The sequence below is a fragment of the Saimiri boliviensis genome, chromosome 11 (genome assembly GCF_048565385.1).
Source record: "Saimiri boliviensis isolate mSaiBol1 chromosome 11, mSaiBol1.pri, whole genome shotgun sequence".
NCBI lineage: Eukaryota > Metazoa > Chordata > Mammalia > Primates > Cebidae > Saimiri > Saimiri boliviensis.
Genome location: NC_133459.1, coordinates 99,619,932 through 99,635,084, shown reverse-complemented (window position 1 = coordinate 99,635,084; position 15,153 = coordinate 99,619,932).

Below are 15,153 nucleotides of genomic sequence, written 5' to 3'. Positions count from 1 at the left end.
CATGCATAGCCTGGCTTAATAAAATGCTGATTACTTCACCCATTTTAGTATCTCAAATTGGTCAAAATACTTGATCGGGCCATCCCTAGTATTTCAGATTCTGTCTCTCTCTCCCTTCTTCATTTCCCCATATCCTTTTCTCCTGGATACATTTTAATTTCTTCATCTTTCCTGAAAATACCCAAGGAGACAGTGGCCATCAGCATTACTTTGCAGTCATAAGCCCCACCTGGATTCTATTTAGAACATTTGGCTGAAAGAGCCAGGATATCTGCCACTTAAAGCCTCTCTCACTTTGCCCGCCATGTTTAATTCATGTGTGTTGCAGACCATTTAAAGGCATTCAATGAGCTGTGAAGATCAAGATATGAGCCATACAGATTGTACATTATTGAATTAAGATGCTAAATATGGAGACTAAGTGATGCCAAGGAGAGAATAGTGAAAGCCTGAATGGTTTGTAACGATGGAAAGCAGGATAGATCAAGTCCGTAGAAAATTGAAAAGATACATGACTTCAAGGAAAGGGCCATTTGTCATGCTAGAGTCATCCTCAATTTCTCCCTCTCCCTCACCCTCTGCTCTCAATCCATCACTAAGACCTGTCAGCTCTACCTCCAAATAAATCTCAGATGTCCACTTCTCTTCATTCCCACTGTCACAATCCAAGGTCAAACCCCGCTTCCTCTTCTTTGACTATTCTCATTAGACTCATTTGTCTCTTTGGTTCTGTTTTACCTTTCTATAAACAGGCCTCCACCCAGAAACATTTCTAAAACATAGACCAAATCGTGTCATTCTTCTATTTAAAATCTTTTGTTCTCTTATAGCAAAATCCAGATTCATTAGCACAGTTTTAGACCTCTTCATGGCCACTCACCTCGGCCCACACTTCTTCCCCTTTGCTTACTCTCCTCTGGCCAGTCTTGTCTGTTGTTCCAACACGCGAAGCTCATTCCCACCTTCAGGCTCATGCATTGTTCTTCCCTCTGGCTGTGTTTTATACAACCAGTGGCTTCTCATCCTCCAGGTGTTAGTATAAGGCAGGCTTCTGTGGTCCCTATCAACATAGCCTGCCCTACTTAAACTCCATCTCATCATCCTGCTGATTCTCTCAACAACTTTGCTTAATTCCTTTTTTTGTTTGTTTGTTTCTACTCTGTGAGGACCTCACTTTTCCTCATCCATGGAGACATATCAAATAAAGCTTTGCACTGCCACTTTAAGGATACAGGCCATCCAGGGGGTCTTTCCCTTGGGCCATCTATCTCCCTTTCACTTTTCACTCATCAGCCTTCAGGTTGCAGCTTAAATGTTTTATTTTCTCTTCAGAGAGGCATTTCCTGACCACCTTGTTGCCCCATTTTTATTCTCAACACGACACTTTCCCTTTTCCTCAGAGCACTTAAGCCAGGGTATAATTATATATTTATATGTTTGACCATTTGCCTCTCCCAGACTGTAAGCTCCACTCAAGTGCTATGCTAAATGCCAGAGTACTATGGGTTCCTGACAGTATCTGGCACAGCATAGATGCTCAGTATTTACTGAATGAAGGAGTGGTTTGTTTCCTCTAATGTGAATGTTTTGTTGTTTTCTCTTGTATCGCTGAGGATCAACCGTCTGTATCTTCCTGTTACATTCAGTAATTTCTATAGCTATGGATTTGCAGCCTATAGCCAAAAACAAGAAGGAATGTGGGAAGTAATTTTAGTCTGTAATTGGCGAATGAAAGATCAAATCCTGGAATGGAACTTCCTGTGATAGATTTACTCATTGACTTTTTCAACAAATGTTTATTGATCAAGTACTATATTACTTGCACTGTAAAGTACAAGGGACACACCATGAACAAGATAGAAATATTACCTCTTCTGCACCTCATTGCCACTGACTCTGCTGATGGTGGCACATAGCACCCGCTTTTCTGCTATAGCTCTCTGACAGTGTCTTAAATCTCCTTCTAGATTATAAATGTCTTGAGAACAAGAACCATGTCTTATTCATCCTTTAATCTTATATGGTGCCTGGCATGGTGCCTTGTAATTAGAAGGTACACAATAAATAATGCTTAAATGAATGAATGGATGGATGGATGGATGGATGGATGGATGGATGGATAAATGAAATTGATATAACTGTACCTGATTAGGTGAGGAACAACTTAAGTATGGATAGAGATTTTAATATGCTTGTGCATAAAAGAGGAAGTATGAACCTGGAATATGTGATGAGTTTGGGGGCAGATGTCAGAGATGAAAGGTGCACTAACTCATAACTGATTCGACAGCTACATGTGTGTTAAGCACTAACCATATGCCAGGAACTCTTATGCTGCTGGTGAGCAAAACAGACAAAGTTCTTGCCTTCTTAGAACTTGCAGTGTAGTGAGAGAAACAGATATTAGGTAGATACTTGAATATTATATTAAATAATAATTATAACAAGTAGCTTGTTATATAAAGAAAAAGAAGACACTGCTCTGAAGGAGAATGAGAAAGATACATAATTTAGATTGAAGGGTCAGTAAAGGGCTCAACAAGATGGCATTTTATACAAAGGTTAACTAGGTTGAGATCTGAAGGGCCAGTAAGAGTCAGGCAGGCTTCTCTAAGCCTTCTTCTCTAACATACAAGGCCCCAAGACAGGAAACCGATGCCTGCAAGAAATTGCAAAGCCAAGAGGCCCCAAGTTTAGGAGCAGAGGGATTGGTAGGAGAGGAAGACAGAGAGTAGATGAGAACTTGATAGCATGGGGCCCTTCAGGTGAGAAGCCTGGGTTTCTTCTAAGCACAGTAGGATGTCACTGAAGGATTTCAGCAGAAAAGGAACATAATCCACCCTTCACTTTGACTGCTGCATGGAGAGATTGGACTGGCTACAGAGCTAAGTTAGGAGACTGTGGCAGGCCAGAGTTTAAACTAAGAGAGTGGCAGTGGATGCACAGAGAAGCAGCAATATCAGAGAAATGTTTGGGGAGATATATTTGAGATACACTTTATTGCTACCTGATTTCTTACATGCATTTTCTTATTTATTGTCAATGTCTCTCAGAACATAAGCTACATGAGGACAAGGACTTGTCTTGTACATTGCTGAGTCCAGTGCCTACCGTAGTACTTGGCATATAATGGGTATTGAGTAATATTTGTCAAATGAAATTATTATGGAATGACATAAATTTGAGGTAGAAATGAAAAAGAAGAAGGTGTAGAGAATGAATTCCAGGATTGAAGGTGGTATTTATTGAAATGAGAAAAATGGGGAAAGGGCTATTTTGAAGGATAAGATCAAAAACTTATTTTTTGACATGGAAGTTTTCTAGATGCCTGTGAGGCATCCCAGTGGTTACTGGTCTAAGGATTCCAACTTAGGTAGTAGTTACACAGACAGAGCATTTCAAGTCATGATAACATCCAAGACAGGATTTCTTGACTTGAAAGATAAAATGGCCAAGGATCTGTGCATAAGGGGGTTCATAAACCTGAAAGGGAAAAATATTATATCTTCACTTTTACTAACTTTTACCTAAAATTTAGCTTTTTTTTTTTTTAGTTATGACTGACTGTAGGCAGCAACCTACAGCAGCATATGTAGTACCTGTGACTTTTGTGAGCAATAGAATTTACAGACATTTTCATATCATGTTACAACCATCACAGATCCCTTGCAAGGCCAGTTGTGCTCATCACCACTTCAACATGATAGAAGTCATCTGACTCACCATTATAGCTTGTTATTTAACACATTGATTTATCTATTATTATATTACAAATTTAGTTTTTTATGTTTTGGTAACTGGTTTTCAAAACAACATGTTTTCTTTTCTTTTTTTTTTTTTTTTGTCCTATAGAGTTTAGTTAATGTATTTAAAATTATTACTGTGAGAAAGGGTGCACAGACTTTGCCAGGTGCTGGAGGGTCCATGTCTCAGGACAGGTAGGGAGTCTCTAGGAGGAGCTGGAGGCTGGGTCTGGGGATGAGGGAGATACTAGGAAAGCAGGAGCTGTTAGAGGAGAAACAGCCAAGGGGAGAGAGAAGCTGACTAGAAAAACTAGATCAGACCAAGGATGAACTAGTCAGGGTTGAGAGAAGCACGAAGCTATCAAGAACAAGTTGGAGAAAGGAGGAAATGAATGAACAGCTCCAAGAGCTGACCAGGGGGCTTCATACCCAGTGAAGACCAGAGACAGGATTCTCTGTGAAGACCAAAGACCAGGGAGCACAAGTTAGGCTGCAGCCTGTGAATGGCCAAGCTTGGGCTGGAGACCCTGGACTATGTCTTCCAGAGAGAAGCTGGGGGCTCCCAACCTGGGTATAAAGATGCCTGGGGCAGGCACATTAGAGAAGGGATCACTGGGCTGGGAGAACAGGGATCCAGGCCCTGCCCTTGACCAGCTCTGAGACTTTAGTCCAATCTACTGCCTTTTCGTGGAAGAGTAAAGGGTGGTCTGTTTTCTATCCTATGGCTGAAGGAGTTAACTAGCAGATTCCTGAGGGTCCCCTAATACAAACAGTGTAGGATTTGGTTACTCCTCTTCTGGGCCTGCTGCAATACCAGCTGGCTGGAAGTGAAGCCTCCCGTATCCACCTGGCTGCTCAGAGCCTCCCTCCTTTGTCTTCTCTTGTACATTCTTCAGGCTTCTCTTATGACACCTTGTGACACTTACCTGTTTATAAACCTGTCGTTCCCACTCCCAACCCTACCCATAGACTATGAGCTCTTAAGACTAGGGATCTTGCCTTACAGATTCACTTTTTTTCTCTACTGCATAGCTCAACAAACATTTGCTGAGTGAAAGAATAAATTGATATAACAATTCCATGAATAAATGATAGAACAATTTATCTACTTTGAGAATAATTATTTGATTGGGGTGAGAGTAATTAAAGTACAAATAGATAGTTAAATATATCAGTGTCTATACTAAAAATGGTCTATAGCCAACAGGTGTCATCAAACTTTGTTCCTGCACTTTTCATTATAAATTCCCTCTGGTCACTCTCTGGAGAGTGAGGTCTCCACCACACCACCCCTATCCCTTTATCTCCGAGGACGCACAGGGGAATGAGTCAAATTCTGATCTCACTTATCTGATTTCAGGCTACTTATTGGTCCTCTCTTCTGCCTCCTGTCTCAGGAACAGTAACTGAGCCTGCCCACTCAAGCCTGAAGACCAGACTGCAGAGAGGTCCTCCTTGGGCGTAAGCTCAAGGTGCATGCTGTAATCTACTCTACCCAAAACAGCCGAGGTATCAAGCCCTAGCTCAACCAATAATGGAGTGCCTCACGGTTTCCCATTTGCCATGTATGTATGTAGCCATCTCAGGCACATTAAGGGAGAATTTGTGGCTAAATCAAGGCAAGATTTGACCACTCCTAGATCCACTTGGTCTTTAAGACAGAAATCCCCATTCCTTTAGATGCTTGAGGGAAAAGCACTCTGAGTCAGAGCGTGCGAGTCTTGTGTAGGGTTGGAGAGGTGAACCGAGGAAATGAGACTGTCTCAAAAGTTGTTTGGTTACAAGGAACAGCAAATCACTTCAACTAACTTAAGAAGAGAGACATTTATTTAAAGATACAGGAAAATTCAGGGAACCAAACTGTATCATGAGGAAAGCAGAATATAGATGGCACAGGGATAAGGAGTTGGCGAAATAGAGATGTGTGTCGGTAACACAAGAGAATATTGGAGAAGAAAACGTTCTCAGTATGTAAATTGAGTGACAGGAGTCAGAGGAGGGGCAATAGGGAAAAGAAAGATGAGATAATTGATGCACACTAGATGCTAAATAAATATTTGCAATTAATTGAAACCACCTGGGCTGAGGAGAAATGAAGTCAAATGTCTTAAGGGACACTGAGCATATCTTTATCTATGTCCTACAAGGTAGGCAAGTACTCTCTGATTTCTCAAGTGCTGCAGTATGAGACTCAGGCATCACCCTCTGAGGAAATCGACAGCTTTCTCAGGTCACATCCAGGGAAACAGGCACATTGCTGAAATCTCAAAGCCATCATGAGTTTCTCATGCCAGCTGCCTTTGATTCCTACATATTGTGAGACCAAACAGATTTGAGGAGAGCAAAAAGTAGTCAGGAATAGCCAAGATCACATTTATAAATGAACATCATGGATCATTATTTGCCAAATACAGCCTCAGCAGAGGTTGGTCTTTGTCTTAAAGAGAATTCTTGCTTTTGGGTCAGGACACAGGTTTGGAGAAGGGGCTAGTAGTTCAATCTAATTATACTAGCCATTTTATAGGAATTAAAGAGGTAAACTGAGTAAATGAGATGTCTTAGAGATATTTTGGTTGCAAGGAACAGATGTTCACTCAAGCTAATTTGAATAAAATAGAATTTATTCAAAGAAAAACCAGAGAGCTCTCCTAAAACAAAATTGTTGGAAAGAATTATAAATGTGCCTTAGAAGAAATGAGGAGTTGATGTGCTCCCATTCTCTCTCCTTCTCCCTCTTCTTTCCACCTCAAACTGCATGTCTTTCACATCTTCCATGTTATCTTCCTGATAATATTTATCTGTCCCTAGACCAGTCTGTGTATTCATGATCCCACTTTTACAAGATCCATCATGAATGCCCTGAAATGGTGATCTCAGCCCCTAGTTGATGGAATCAACCAAGAAAGTTCCCACAAATGAATGACTCAATCTCTATACTCCCATTCTAAATTCCCTACAAGAGCCATCTATCGGCTTAGCTAGAACCAGCTGTCTACATTATGTAATCAGATATTACTGATGTGCAGACACATGGTAATTAAAGCCACTCCTTCCAGTCTGTGAATGGGAAGGTTTTCTAAGAATGAGGTGGCGTGAGGAAGAAATGATTGACACATTTAGTTTAGAAGGTCTGGCTGAATGCCACACTGGGCTGAACCTGATTTACCAAACACTACGGGAAAAGCTGACTCTGTTTTCTTACCTTCTTTTAGGGAAACTCTTTTCAGATTGGCAGCAAAAGGAGGCAAATGCCTAAAGATCTGCCTACTAGATCACAAAACCTCCCTATTGCTTTATGCCCCTGTCATGCTTCCATTTCCACACTTTACCCTGCCTGAGATGTGAACTAGCCAACACACTGTGACTGAATGGGAACCACTATGGAACTTATCACTGTATTTGGAGAAGCATAACTCCCTTGGGAAACGCTCCCTTGGCCTCAGCTTGCCTTTCTCTGTATTGGACCAAGGCAAACTCAATCTCTCCCTTTCAGATATAGTTCTAATGCCACATACTTTGCGCTGCTTTCTGCACTCCCCCAGGGAGAGCTGTAACAACCCTGTGCTTCCATTGATCTCTTTTCACACTCATTAATCTCTTTAATACGTGATCATCACCTGTCATAAATCTGCCTTTTCCAGACTGTGAATCCCAGGGGAAGCAACTGGATGCTTATTCCTGTACCATCAGTCCACAGCATGACACATGTTGAGTGTTTGATTAGTTTAGTGAGTAAATAACCTAGCATGGCCACTCTGGATCCATCTAACAGTCTGGCTTGATGTTCCCAGAGGCCTGTTGAGGTATGGTTTAGAGTGGTCCCAATGACTCAGGACATGCCCAAATATCCTGAAGTTGGGAAGATGAAAAGAGGGAGATGTTTTGGTAGAAGAATAGGCTAACTGTCTTTATGTTTCTGAAGGCCTTTCGTGTAGAATTAAGATTAAAATTTCCAATGAATGACCACAAGGGAAAAAAAGGATCAAAGGCAAAAACTCTAGGGAAACAGATTCCAGTTCAACATAAGGATATTCTGAGGCAGCAATGTCTGAAGATGGATTAGGCTATCTACAGAGGTGGTAAGCCACTTGTCACAGGGATGCTGAAGAGCAATACAATTCCGAAATGGCTCATTGGACAAGATATTTGATTTAGCTTCATTTGAAATTACACAATTAATCTATGTTTATTGTTTAAAATTTTTAACGGCAAGTGAAAACAAATGCTCTTAATTTCCCAACTCAAGAGATAATCAGTGCTAACATGTTGATGTAGGGTACAATCATCCCTCAGTATCCATGGGAAGTTGGTTGTAGAACACCCAAGGATACCAAAATTCACAGATGCTCAAGTCCTTTATATCAAATGATATAGTATTTGCACATAATCTGTGCACATCTTCCTATATAACTAAAATCATTTCTAGATTATTTATAATACTTAATATAACATAAATGCTATGTACATAGTTGTTATACTGTATTAAGAACAATGATGACAAAAGGTATGTACTTGTTCAATACAGACATAGCCATCCTTTTTCTTCTGAATATTTTCAAGACACATTTGGTTGAATTCATAGATGCAGAACCCGCAGATGTGGAGAGCTGACTGTATATCTTTATAGTCTTTTTCTTTGTATTTAAGCACTTAAAATCTACATTTGTTTACAAATATGAAATATATTACTTGTAATTTACTATATTAGTAAAACCTTGAATCTGCTTCGAATCCTACATTACCTTAAAATACCTATGCAATACCACTCATGTTTACTTAAAGTCTTCTTGGAGCTTTTTATTCACTAGAGGTATAGTAGTGAATACTCAATTATTTTTATGTATTAATTACTGATGACCCATTGTGATATAACCAGGCACAGTGAAAGTACTTCTCGAGTTACATGTTAAGAGATCTGGATTCTAGTCTCAGGTAAGGTACTTATTGGCTGTATGACCACTTTTAGTTTACCTGGTGTAAAATGTAGTCTGGATTAGATGATCCAAAAGTTTCTTTTGGAGGTTAGTTACTTCATTAGTAAATAAGCACAACACTCTGAAAGTCATTTTGGGGACTACAGATTGGTAAACTCTTTTCTAGAAGCTTACAATTTCATTGAGGACTTATATACATGAAATTGTTGAATAACAACCTAAGATTGTCATTGACGGAAGTGCCAAAAATGTGTACTGTAGTGAGTCTATATCACTGCTAGCACTGATGATTTCAAGTTCATTACATATTACTAGAAAGCACTTCTATAGAGGATGCTGTGTGTACTGCCTACATTTCACCTTCAGGAGTGAGGCACTTAATACCCCAACTACCAGGAGGGTGAACTGCAGGTAATTTGCAGCTAAATCCTTCTCCAGAATTGTCTTTTGGCCAAAGAGAGCTTCCTTGCCTGTGGTCATGCCACCTTCCTAAGGGGAGCCCACAGTGAATGATCAGTCAGTGTGGGGTTTAGCCCTCTTGTCTGAATTTGAGACAACTCTGAAAGGCCACTCAGCTTCAGAGATCCCTGTAGGATTGGATAGTAGCTCTCTTTTCAGTACACCTCAGTTCAGATTTTTCACTCTGCCCAGTGTTGCTCCTCTCAGTTGTTGTTCCAGAGTGTATACCCCAATAAAATTCCTGCATGAAAATCTACATCTAAAAATGTGTTTCCAGGGAAACTGACCTATTAAAACCATCTTTTCTTTGTCCTAAAATGTTAAAAATCAAACTACAGACTCACAGAGCCAAAAACCTCTACAAGTTGTGAGCAGAAGAAACGTAAAGAAAACCACACCAAAGAACATCAGAAATTACCACATTGTTGGAAACTAGCAATAGAGGTAAACCTTAATATAAGCTAAAGGAGGGTGGGGATGGGAGGAGCTATATTACATACAGAGTAACGAAAGTTAGAATTACAGCAGATTTCCCATCTGAAACAGTGCAAGTCGGAAGATGACAGAGTCACATCTTTAAACAACTGAAAGGAAAATACCTGTCGGTCTAGAGTTCTATACAGAGTTAGAATATGTTTTAACAAAAGAAGCCAAAATAAAGGGCTTTTACGGTATACAAAAACTGATATTATTTATCACCAGAAGAGTAGCACTGTAAGAAATGTTCAGATTTCTTGCAGAAAAGAAAACAATGCAAGATGCAAATTATGAACTACACAGTGGAATGGAGTGTACCAAAAATGGTAAATATGAGAGTGAATGTGAGAGTGAGATGTGTTTTCTCATTTTTACATCTCTTTAAAAAATAATTGACTGTTTAAAGTAAAAATATTAACAACACATTTGGGGTTTTTTAAGCATAAGTAAAAGCAAAATGTGTAACAACAAAATCATAAAGGCCAGGAGAGAAAAATAAAAATGGAACCATATACTATTATACAGTTCTTATATAATATGTGTTATGGTATAATATTATTTGAAGGTAGACTGTGTTAAGTTAAAAGCGTATACTACAAACCCTAGAACAACTACTGAAAAAAGCCAAAGCAAAACAAATAAGTCAATAAAGAAGATAAAATGAATCATAAAAAATATATAATTAATTTTTTAAGTCAGCAAAAGTAAAAATAAAGGAGAGGGAACAAGAACATATGAGTCAAATAAAAAAGAAATATTATGGTGGCAAATATAAACCCAGGTCTATCGATCGTTGCATTCAATGTAAATGGTGTAAACACATGGATTAAAAGGCAGGATTGTAAGATTGCATTAAAATATTTAAGGTTAAGAGAACTAACCTAACAAAGCTAGAATTCTGTATCCTGGAAAAAAAAATAAAAAACCTGAGAAAATTTTTCACCAGTAGACGTGGTCTTCTAGAAATAGTGAAAGTTCTTCAGAGAAAGGAAAAGCATCTGTGTCAGAAACTTGAATCTACATAAAGAAAGAGCACTAGAGAAAGAATAAATTAAGCCACAATAAAATAAAATCTTTAGCTTTCTTATTCTTACATGATCAAATAAATAACTGGTAGCTCAAAATAATGATGGCAACAATTTTTTTATACAATTTGATAAAGTCCTATTTATCAATTTTTTTTCTTTTCTACTTTGTGCTTTTTATGCCCTAAGAAATCTTTGCTTAATCCAAAGTCACAAAGATTGTTCTCCTGTATTTTCTTCAAGAAGTTTTATAGTTTTAGGGTTTTTTTAAATTTATTTTATTGCATTTTAGGTTTTGGGGTACATGTGAAGAACATGCAAGATTGTTGCATAGGTGCACACATGGCAGTGTGATTTGCTTCCTTCTTCCCCATCACCTCTATCTGGCATTTCTCCCCAGGCTATCTCTCCCCAACTCCCCACTCTCCACTCTCCCTCCCCTATTTCCCCTCAACAGATCCCAGTGTGTAGTGCTCCCCTGCCTGTGTCCATGTGTTCTCATTGTTCAACACCCACCTAGGAGTGAGAGCATGCGGTGTTTGATTTTCTGCTCTTGTGTCAGTTTGCTGAGAATGATGGTTTCCGGGTTCATCCATGTCCCTACAAAGGACACGAACTCATAGTTTTTTATGACTGTGTAGTATTCCATGGTGCATATGGATGGCAACAATTATTTAGGTTATTATACCTTATGGATAAATAAAATGAGTACCAGCAATGATATAAGGAATAGAAGGGAGAAATTAGAAATACCGACACTATTTGTGAAGCAATATAGTATTACTGGAAAGCAGACTCAGAGTAGATGTAAATGTATATTGCAAATACTATGACAATTATTAACATAATTTTTTAAAGTATAACTGATAAGCTAAGAGAGGAGAGAAAATGGAATCATAAAATATTCAATTAAAATCAGAGAAGGCAGAAAAGGAATAGAAGATTTAAAAAGTGTGCAAAATAGAAAACAGTCACAAATTTGTTAGTTATTCAACTATGTCAATAATGACTTCAAATGTAAATGGTTTAAATGTAGCAATTAAAAGACAGAAACAGAGTGGATTAAAAAAACAACATCCATCTATAAGTTGTCTATAAGAAATCTTTTGAATGTAAAGATTCATTAGATTAAAAGCAAAAGAATGGAGGTCGGGCAGAGGGAGGAAAGAATTGGTGTTTAATGGACATAGAGTTTCAAGTTTGCAAGATGAAAAAATTCTAGAGATTCATCACACAACAATGTAAGTATGCTTAACACTACTGAACTATACACTAAAAACTGGCTACAATGGTAAATTTAATGTTATGTGGTTTTTGCTACAATAAAAAAGTAAAGGAATGGAGAAACCTATAACATGCTAACACTAATTAAAAGAAAACAGGAGTAACTATAGTAATTTCAGACAAAGCAGACTTTGGAACTAGAAAAATTAGCACTGATAAAGAAGTCAATTAATCAAGAAGACATAGCAATAATAAATATTTATGTGCTTAATAACAGAGCTTTAAAATGCATGAAGCAGAAACAGAAGTGCATAAAGAAATTGACAATTATTGTCAGCAATTTCATACTGCTATTTAAATAATTGATAAACCCTATAAACAGAAATTAAAAATATAGAAGACATGAACAACACTATCAACCAACTTGACCTGACATTTATATTCTATCCAACATAAGAAAATACATTTCTTTCAAGAACATACACTAAATATTTATCAATATTTACCATATTCTAGATCATGAAACAAGTCTCAATAAATTTAAAAGGATTAAAATAATCCAGACCATATTCTCTAACCACAATGGAATTTAAGTAGAAATCAATAACAGAAAAAACATGAAAAATATCCAAATATTTGGAAACTAAGAAACATTCTTTTAAGTAACCCAAGAGTCAAATAATAAATTGTAATGAAAATCAGAAAATATTTTGACTCAAAGAAGGAAAACAAAAGAAAGCACAATACATTAAAAGTTCTCATTTAAAAAAAATCTAAAGCGGGGCTTACAGGATAATTTGTAGCATTAAAATCTTATATTAGAAAAATAGAAAAATTTAAAATAAATAACTAAGCTTCCTCTTTAAGAAACTAGAAAAATAAAACCACACCCAAAGCAAAAGAAAGTAAATAGTAAAGATAAGAGTGGAAATCAATGAAACAGAAAACAGAAAAATAACGGAGAAAACCAATGAAATCAAACCTCCTTCTTTAGAAATAACAATAAAAATGAAACCTTCTGGACAGGCTGCTCAGGAGAGAGAGAGAACAAATTACCAGTATCATCCTGAATGAGAGAAGGGCCATAACTATAGATTTTGCCAACATTAAAAGGAGACCAAACAAATATTAAAATTTTATGTCAATAAATATAACTTTAGATAAGATGGAAAATGGGAAAATGAAATCATACAAAATTAAAATTGGAGAAGGCAGAAGATTAATGGAAGATTTAAAAAGAGTGCAAGAACTGAAAACAGTTACAAATTTGGTAGATATTTAGCCAACTATACCAATAATCACTTTAAATGTGAATGGTTTAAACTCCTTTGAAGACACAAGCTATCAAAACTCACTAAAGAAGAAATAGCTTGAATAGCCCTGTATCTATTAAAGAAATTTGGGTTTGTAGTTTTAAATTTCCCCATAAAGAAAACTCTAGGTCTAAACAACTCTACTGAAGAATTCTACCAAAATTAAGAAATACGTAATATTTATTCTACATAAACTCTTCCACAAAATAAAATTTGAAGTAGCACTCTGAATTTATTCTATTACTTAAGCATATCTTGATCCCAAAACCAGGTGGTTATTCTAAGAAAACTAACCTGCAAACTAATTTCCACCATGAACATAGAAGCAAAAATCCTTAACAAAACTTAAGCAAACTGAATCCAGCAATATACAAAAAAGCTAATACATTACGACCAAGTGGAGTTTATCTCCAGAATGCAAGATCAGTTTAACGTTAAAAAATGTGGCTTACGCCTATAATCCCAGCATTTTGGGAGGCCGAGGCAGGAAGATCACCTGTGGTTGAGAGTTTGAGACCAGCCTGACCAACATGTAGAAACCCCATCTCTACTAAAAATACAAAATGAGCTGGGCATGGTGATGCATGCCTGTAGTCCCAACTACTGGGGAGGCTGAAGCAGGAGACTCGCTTAAACCTGGGAGGCAGAGGTTGAAGTGAGCCGAGATCGCGCCATTGCACTCCAGCCTGGGCAACCAGAGCAAAACTCCATCTCAAAAAAAAAAAAAAAAAAAACGGTATCAAAGCTTGTTTCACACTCATATGTGAGATGTGCCTCCCTTGAACTTTGTTATATTAACACTTTATCCATTTGACATGGAGGAAAAAAAGAAAATGAAAAACAAAATCAGTGTAGTTGCCATATTAACATTCTAAAAGGGAAATCATATAATCACCTCAATAGTTACACAGAAATCATTTGCCAAAATTCAAAACACACATTCATGATAAAAACTCTCAGTGAACTTAAAAGGGAACTTTCTCAACCTGGTAAAGGTCATGCATGGAAACCTACAGCTAGCATAATAATAAACGATGAAAAGCTAATTTTTTTCTCCTAAGATCAGAAGCAAAGAAAAGATGTTTTCTCTTCCTGTTCCTAGTCCACAGAGTATTGGACATACTAACCAGGTACAATTTGGCTAGAGAAATAAATAGCCCTCAGACTGGAAAAGAAGAAATAGAACTACTCTAAAATTGACTTTCTCCAATTTCATTAGCAGATGATATTTGAGTACAGACTTAGGTAGGATGAGGCTCAGGAACTCAGCCTCTCTCTATTCTTGGTACTGAGCTGCCTCCCATCAGGCAAAAGGAGTCGTTCATACGACATATGAGAAGAGCCTGTGAGGTGGGGTGCCACAGCCTCACAGTGGTAACACTGGAGCATTTGCCTGACCTTGCCCTCTGCACACACTGCTTTCAGAAACGCTTCAGAGTTGTCAGTGTCTGGCACAGACCGCCAAGGACTCAGAAACGTAGGTTGCTGTCACGTCTTGCTCAGTCTTTCATTACCAACACTGTCATATGCCACATAACAACGTTTTGGTCAGTGACAGACCATGTATGCGACGCAGTCTAAGACTAAAATGGAGCTGAAAAAGTTCTGTCTCCTAGTGATGTCATCATTATGATAATGTTCTTGCATAATTACTTTATTTTCTTACAAATTTGGTGTAGCCTAAGCGGGCAGCGTTTTTAATGTCTACAGTAGTGTACGGCACTGTCCTAGGCCTTCGTGTTCACATACCACGCACTCAATAACTCACCCAGAGAAATTTCCAGTCCTCAAGCTCCATTCATGTAAGTACCCTATACAAGTGTATCACTTTTTATCTTTTATACCACATTTTATTGTACCTTTTCTATGTTTAGATGAACATATACTTACCACTGGGTTAAATTGGCTGCAGTATTCAGTACAATAACGTGCAGGAGAAGTATGTCGTCCAGGAGCAGACGGCTCCACCATCTAGGTG